Source organism: Lissotriton vulgaris, chromosome 7 (assembly GCF_964263255.1).
Source record: "Lissotriton vulgaris chromosome 7, aLisVul1.2, whole genome shotgun sequence".
Classification (NCBI taxonomy): domain Eukaryota; kingdom Metazoa; phylum Chordata; class Amphibia; order Caudata; family Salamandridae; genus Lissotriton; species Lissotriton vulgaris.
Genome location: NC_141695.1, coordinates 1,753,413,703 through 1,753,421,187, shown reverse-complemented (window position 1 = coordinate 1,753,421,187; position 7,485 = coordinate 1,753,413,703). Strand labels below are relative to the sequence as shown.

Genomic DNA, 7,485 nt, shown 5'->3' with positions numbered 1-7,485 from the left:
TCGGCACGCCCTTAATTACAGCATACCCATCCAGGTAATAGGGACCCAGGCGGTATTCACCACCCTGTAAGGCATGCCGAATATCTAGGTCTTCCTTCTCAGAGACGTACATGAGCCATTGGATAGAAGGGGTTGAATAACTTTTCTGTTTACCGTTATAGAGGTCTGGCGGCACTAGAGCTATACTTTCTGGTCTTAAAAACATGTGTTTGTAGATGGACATACACATGGAGGCCAGGGTGATGTTTTGAAAAGGGTCTATGTATTCAACCGACTTTGTCATTTGAGGCGTCTTGGGTTTCAAGGCCCTGACTTTCTTAGTCATGTGAGGGGTTTTGTGTTTCATGACCCTGACTTTCTTAGTCATAGACACCACAACATCTCTGAAGAGGTTGCAGGCCTGTCGCAGGATCATTACATCGGCCTTGCAATAGGTTTTCAATTCGGATTGAAAATGAAACTCCTTTTCACGGTTTTCAGCGTACCACTGTAGAAAGCTCTCTTTCTCAGCAGGCATCATATAATCAACCCCGTAGCTGTCCGGAGGCGGCATGGGCCCCACATAATTCTGGTTCGCCCAGGTGTTAAAGAAGTGTGGAAAATAACCTTTACACCCAGGGAAACCAAAAGCTTTTGGCAGCTTGCTCAATTTCATGGGTAGGAAATTCAGGGTGTCTATGAATCTTATTTGTAACTGACCAGCCATTAACAACATCAGCTTGGAACCTTGAGTGATGAGTTCTACTTGCACCTTTTCACGAATCATATTCTGTAAAATAAAGAATGAGTCATATGCTTTTGAGTTGTGGGCCAGCATGGTGTACCCTTTGAATTTGGACTGAATGAATGTGTTAAGGAAATCACCAACGCATGTGCGCCCCTCAAACTCCCAGCAGTCATCAGAAGTTAGATGGTGGGCGTAAATATAGTTAGGTTGGTGTACCCCCGTCTCTTGTGTGCACTCTATATCAAAAACGATGTAATCCTCGGTTTTGGGCTGGTGTTTGCCTTTAACCATGTAACACTGGTGTACAAATCCCACCCTACATGGAATCTGACACCGGGGACATTTCATGCCTTTGCATTTGTGTTCTGTCGACACATACCGGCCGCACTCTTGACAGTCTATTTTAGGGCTGCATTTAACAGCTTTGCGGTGTATGCGCCAGCAGTCTTGCGAGCGACAAAACATCTTACAGGTTTGACACAGCACCTTCAGGGCATCGTCTACAATGCAACCATCCCTCTGACACATCTTACAATGTATTTCACACTGATGATGCGCCTTAGTGTTGTATATATGGTCGCAATGTGTGCACACGTATTTGACACCCAGAAAACTTTTAAGGTTCAAGATACCGTAAAAGTGATTCTCATGGTGCAGGACATATACAGTCTTGTTTTTCACACGATCCCCGGTTGTAAAGTACTTCCAAGAACCGTTGTGATAAAGAACTTTCACCGTAACGGCGAAATAGTTCTCAAAAAGACCTATGTCGCCAAAGCCGACCATGCGGTCTGGAGGTATTTCAAGAACCTCATGGGCTTCAGCCGCTCTAGACATGATGACAGCGTCGGTGGTGTTGCGACCCATCAGCAATCCCACGATGCTGGCCGCCAGACAGGTGTTGGCTGCTCCATTGTTAAAGTTGAGCAGCCAACGTTGTTTCTTACCAATGATCTTACTGTACAGGACGCTCTTTAAAGGCCTGGAAACACCCCCCTCACGACCCCGGACAATGAGGGCTATGACTCTGAAAGTGCCATAGGCGACTAGTTCAGCCTTGCTCTGTAAAAGCTTTGACAGGTTTTCTAAAAATTCCACAGCATCAAACACATCAAGGGCCCGTCGTTTGGTGAAGAGCGGACTGTCAAGGCCCTGCCCCTGGAAGCGTAGCTGGAAAAAATCATTAGGACCCACATCACGTATCAACCTATCTATGAGTGATTGCACAGCCTGCTGTATGACTAAATGCCCTTGCACGGGGGACCTTATCAGGTGTAGGTTAATAAACCTAAACTCCTCGTAGTGCTCAGTAGCGTTAAATCTCTCGACAGTACGACTGTAGGTTCTGACGCTCTCTAAAAACACTGTCTCTGAAACCTCATCTAGAGGAATCTGACTGGAGGGGGAGCTTACTGATGCATCATTTTGGGGATTCTGGTTTAGGCAGGGCTCTGGGGTCCTTTTAAGACGCTGTGTAGCGCATATTTTGGCTTTCTTTAATTTAGTTATTAAAAGCTGGCGTTGCTTAGCGCTATTAGCCCACTTATGTTTTCTGCGGGCCCATACTTTTCTAGGTATCCGACCCCCTCCTACCTGAACTGTATGGTTTGTGTAGGTGGATGATGTGCTCATAGAGGCCTCAGCTACAGCCCCCGCCCCCAGACCTTCTGTGTGTTCATGGTATTGGCGTGTTGGTGCTCCACCCTGAGATCCCTCCAATTGCACCGCCCAAGGTCTGTCCTCACCTGAACTTATGTAATGACTGGGGCATTGTACCGGTGCATGTGATTCAGGCGCTGCTTGTGAAAATGTATGATCCTGCTTGTGGGGTTCCATGTCCTTTTTACGGTTGAGGAAGCGTAAGAAGCGCAGGGACTTTGTCAGAACTGTGTGGACCCTGCTGCTGTATTTAGATTTACGCTTACTTTTATTAACACTCAGGACGTGTTGGGTCTTTAAGGGCCTACGTCGGCATAGTCAAGAGGGGATACTCCAAATGTCGGACACTGTTGTTTGGCATGTTTGTATGATCACCCTTTTACACTGCTCAACCATTTGTAGTATCTTTCGCTGCGCCTCCAGCCCGATCTGTCAACGCTACCGCATACCCCTAGTTTTAAGGTGGCTGTGTTCACTTGTCGTTTTAACTTTCTGACCGCCAATTGTATGTCTTTCACAAGGGCCCCTAGTACCTCTTTTGGGTTTACAGAATCGTATTGCGGCGGATTAGGGATGAATACCGTGCCCGGTTGTACACCAGTCGGCAACACCCCTGGCCCACCACTCGCTCCATCCGCAGCAACACCATTCTGTAATTGAGGCACCGGAGGGTTCATAGAAAGAGGGTCCCAGTGCGAACACCCCGGGGCTGCCATGGAAGGGTCCTCACTAGATACAGCTTCTAAACCCTGATTTGACCAGTCGTCCCAACAGATACTATTATCGCTACATATTGCTGATGGTGATGGGTGGCTTACACTGGGTGCGGGGCTGGTTGGGTCGTATGCTCCCTGCGGGGGTATAGGTGACATAAGGGTTGGGGAGTGTAAATGTCCGTCAAAGCAATTGTGGTCCCTATCGGCTAAGGAATTGTCGTGGTTGTGGTCGGGTGAATGTCTAACATCCGTATACAAATACCCATTGTGCGTGCTGGAAGGGTCCTTGTGCGCTGCTTCTGAGGGCCTATCAAGTTTGGCAACCATACCTATCAATGCTTTGAGACCACCCCTGCTACCGTTGTAAGGGGTTTCTGGGGGCGGCGCATTATCAGCCTCTGAGCTTCTAAGCACAGCAGGCCTGGGTATAGCAGGATTTAGGGTTTGGTCTTGGGGGAACCCCTCTACAGAAGCCGCTAGTTTATTTAAAACTATAGGTGCCTTCAAGGTATGCGTAGGAGACGGCGCCGTAAGGGGCTTGATTAAGGGATCTGTCTGCACCCCACAGTTCTTCTTGAGCCCGGATCTTGAGAGGCGTCTCGCTTTAGGAGTTTGGGGATGTACCATATCTTCAGCGAATGCCGTTGAGGCTTTGAGAGGGTTCAGAGACGCCGCACCGCTTTTACACTGAACAGACCTAACTTTGTCTGGGGTTGGAAGAACGTCTTTGCCGGTGTCCCCCTCCCTGTGTAGAATAGACATTCCTGTAGGATTGTTCAACATGATGGAAGAGGGCTTGATCTGACATTTCGCAGCGGTGCCGGTTCTCTGCTGTATGTGCGTGTAGTATGTGCAGAGCTTGTCCTGGCGCCCACGTCTACTCACAGCTTTTGCTGCAGGCTCTGCATTCTGAATGGTCGCTGTTATGTCCCTTAACGGTTTCGCAGACCTCTTGACCTCCCCCGTATTTTCAGCGGTGTTCTTTTGAACAGCTCCTAGAATGTAAGATAAAAAAATATATATATTAGAAAAAATAAAGAACCTGTATAAAGGTGTTTACACTACCCATAGACACCCACCACAATAATTTCTACAGGGCCCCTTTATACAATCCCTACAACACGACGGCTGCCCCCTTCTACCTGCTAGAATAAAACACAGAGAGCGCGTTTTTTTCGCCCCTTTTGTAAAAACACACCTTTTAGAGGTCTTTTCCCAGATCCTTTCTTCGTCATCGGTTCCTTTCCAGATGTTGAGGCTTTCCTCTTTAACGGTCTTTCTTTTGACGGCGGTGCCGCCTCTTGCAAAGCGGCGTCGGTCGTGGTTGCCTCTGAGGAACCTGCAAAGAAAAAATAATCACATTTGTGGTATAAACAAGTCCTTAGCAGTCCCTTCTGAGGAGCCCTCCTACAGTACACCCCTGGGGTTTTTGGGCTAACACAGTCTAAGTCTTAGACAGTTTAAAGAACCCTGGCCTTTCTTTTTAAATTTACCTGAAAGAACCACATTATCCTGAATACGTTGCGACACTTCTTGAGCCCCCAGGTATAGCTCTAGATCATCAGAATCTAGTTGTAGAGCGGCATCATAATCTATAAAAGCATACACACATGAGAAGACCATTAGAAAAAAGCAGAACTTCTGAGACAATGGTGTATAAAAACTACACAGAACTATGCAACTCTAAATACATATACCTGCTTGTATGGTTAGCATTTCGGCGTCGGTGATGTCTATTACAGGGATAGCCTGTTTAGGGTTAGATTAAAAAAAAAAATAGAGGTTTAAAACTACACATCATAAACAAGGCCTTACAGTTTGTTACATACACCTTAGAAAATGCCACTGATAAATTCAAAATTGAAAATAGACTTGTCTGGACATTTAATTTTTAATAAGATCATCTCATACCTACACACAAGTCCAACATAGGTACACCCCTAACATTTTGCACATATCCATAGTATATAAACCTCAAGTTGTTCTTTACAACCCTTTAATAAACATAGCGCCATGTTAGAATTTTTACTTATAAACGCCAGTAACACCAGGATATCTCTTAGGGAAAAAAGCAGTCACAATCTACCCCATAAATACATTATACGCAGCACTGTGTACATTATATACACTCTCAGGGTTGCATTTTGAAAGGGCTGTCTGGGTAGAGAAAAAGCACGCATTTTAAAACGGGGCTGTCTGGGTTGAGCACAAACATGAGAAAAAACCCGGCGCCATAGCCTATGCTTCTGGGCAAATCACTTAATTTATTTATTTAGGCATGTATGTATGCGTTTTTATATAGCACAGGCTTTAACCTAAGGGGTCAGAGCGCTTCACAGTAGGAACAGTACTGATGCATGCGGAGCAAATTACATGGGAACACATTTCAGAAGCAAGCGTTCAGTTACATGCTGCAATAGTGACACTTGGGAGCAACCAAAAAGCCGTAGGTAGCAAAGGTGCAGTACCGGAGGAAAAAAAAAGTGACATGTGTGCAAGTTACAAAAGCGAACAAGTATAATACTGCCATAAACGGTAGACACTCAAGCACAAGAACAAACATTGCGTCGGCATTGGTGGCACTTTTGCAAGTATCTAAAGCAAACAAAATGTAAGAGATAGCAAACGGTGTGTTACACGGGAAAAGTGACGTTTGCATGTTACAAAAGAGTACCAAATGCCGTTGAAAGGGTAATACTGCATTAATGGGCAGCCCTTCAGATAGTGTATGAGCTATATAAAATGACCCCACAAAACACGCGATCTTGAAAGCCGCAGGAACGCTGCTAATCAGAGCCCTGCTGCTGTAAACGCTTTTTTAAAATTTGTATTTATTGAATGCCCACCTTTGGGGCCCCGTCAGCATGTTGGAAGCTCTGCCTGGAGCTTCCTCGGCGCTTGTACGGGGCAGCCCCCACCCCTTCATGCTGCCGTGGGTGTCCCCGGTGACATCACTGCGGGGTTGGGCAATCCCTGGCATATGCGAAGAGGCAGCTGCCTGCTGCCCTGCCACCGTTTCTTTTATTTTTATTTTGTTAAACATTTGTTTATTCATAGCAGTACCCATGGAGCGGCAATCTCCAAAGCTGTCCAGCAGCCCCATCGGAGTTCCCTCGTCTTTGCTGCTGCGATAGGCCCCGCCCCCCGCCATGACGTCTGGGGAGTCCCGGTGACATCACTGAAGGGGCTGTGGCCTACTTTAGCAGCCACGACGAAGAAGCTCTTTCATGCCCCCATCGGGACCCCTCGTGTGGCCCTAGAAAATGCCGCCTTCTGCCCACACAGCATCACGAGGGGCTTCAATTTTAAAACAATGTCTCGAGCATTGCGCCCTGTACACGTCGGACTCTGGGAGCCACCCCAGCAACACAGACCCCCCCCCCTCCCCCCCCCCCCCCCCGAGCTCCGCAGGGAGCACAGAGGGCTCCGGGCTTCCTTTTTTTAAAAAATTGGAGCCTCGAGCCCCAGCACAACCTTACAAGCCCCCAGAGTAGCATGCATGGCCGTGGGATCTGGGGGCCTTTATTTTTTATTACAAAAGGGCCTCGAGTCCCACCGGCCATGCCTCAGCACAAGTCCCAGAGCCCCGCACATGGCCAGAGGGTTCTGGGACCTTTAATGTATGAATAACGGGGCATGGAGCCCCACACAAATGCTGCCTTTATTTGTGTAAGGATGCTTGGGGCATGCGCACCCCATACAGAGGACCCTGCAACCACCTTACCACACATCGGAGCATCGCCTTGTTATAGGTCTGTAGACAGTGTAAAAGCCTTACGTTACAGGATTGTTGCACCTCTAATACCCTAAGCATTACTCTCCTTAAATACAGGCCCACAGTTTTGTTAAAATACCTTTAACAGGTCCCCACACCACAAAAGCAACATCCATAGATATCATAGATACAGCCCGGCCTCGCATAAAATTACCCTTAAAAGTGTAACACAACAGTCATGTACAAACCCTAAAACAGCCACCTTTAATCACATCACCATACAGTTCCCTTGCCCTTAGCGCATTTAAAAAACTTAAAATGACAACTCTCCTTTATACCTCAGCACATCCTGCATTATAAACTTTAGACAGCAACCCCCATTATATATTATTTAAAACATTATGAGCCCAGTCCTACATTGCGCTAGGTACCCTTTGTAAAATACAACCTCCTTCACCTTAAAAGGGCTGCTACCAATTCTTTTAAATAAAACCTTAAACATGCAACATTGCACCAGACCCCTGTTTTACTTACATCCATAAATGTGTAGCACGCTGCATCAATCTGTGATAAGTTGTTCTGCTCCATTATTCCCTTTTAAACTCCTGAGATGGGACTGTGCAGCAAAACAATCCAAGTATGTCGTTCCACCAGGGTTTTTAAAAATG

The 7,485-nt window shown here is 46.7% G+C and overlaps 1 pseudogene; it reads right to left on the bottom strand.

The window, feature by feature from the left end:
- Positions 1–906: 906 nt before the first annotated feature.
- Positions 907–2,359, bottom strand: LOC147706580 (uncharacterized; annotated as a pseudogene).
- Positions 2,360–7,485: the final 5,126 nt, after the last annotated feature.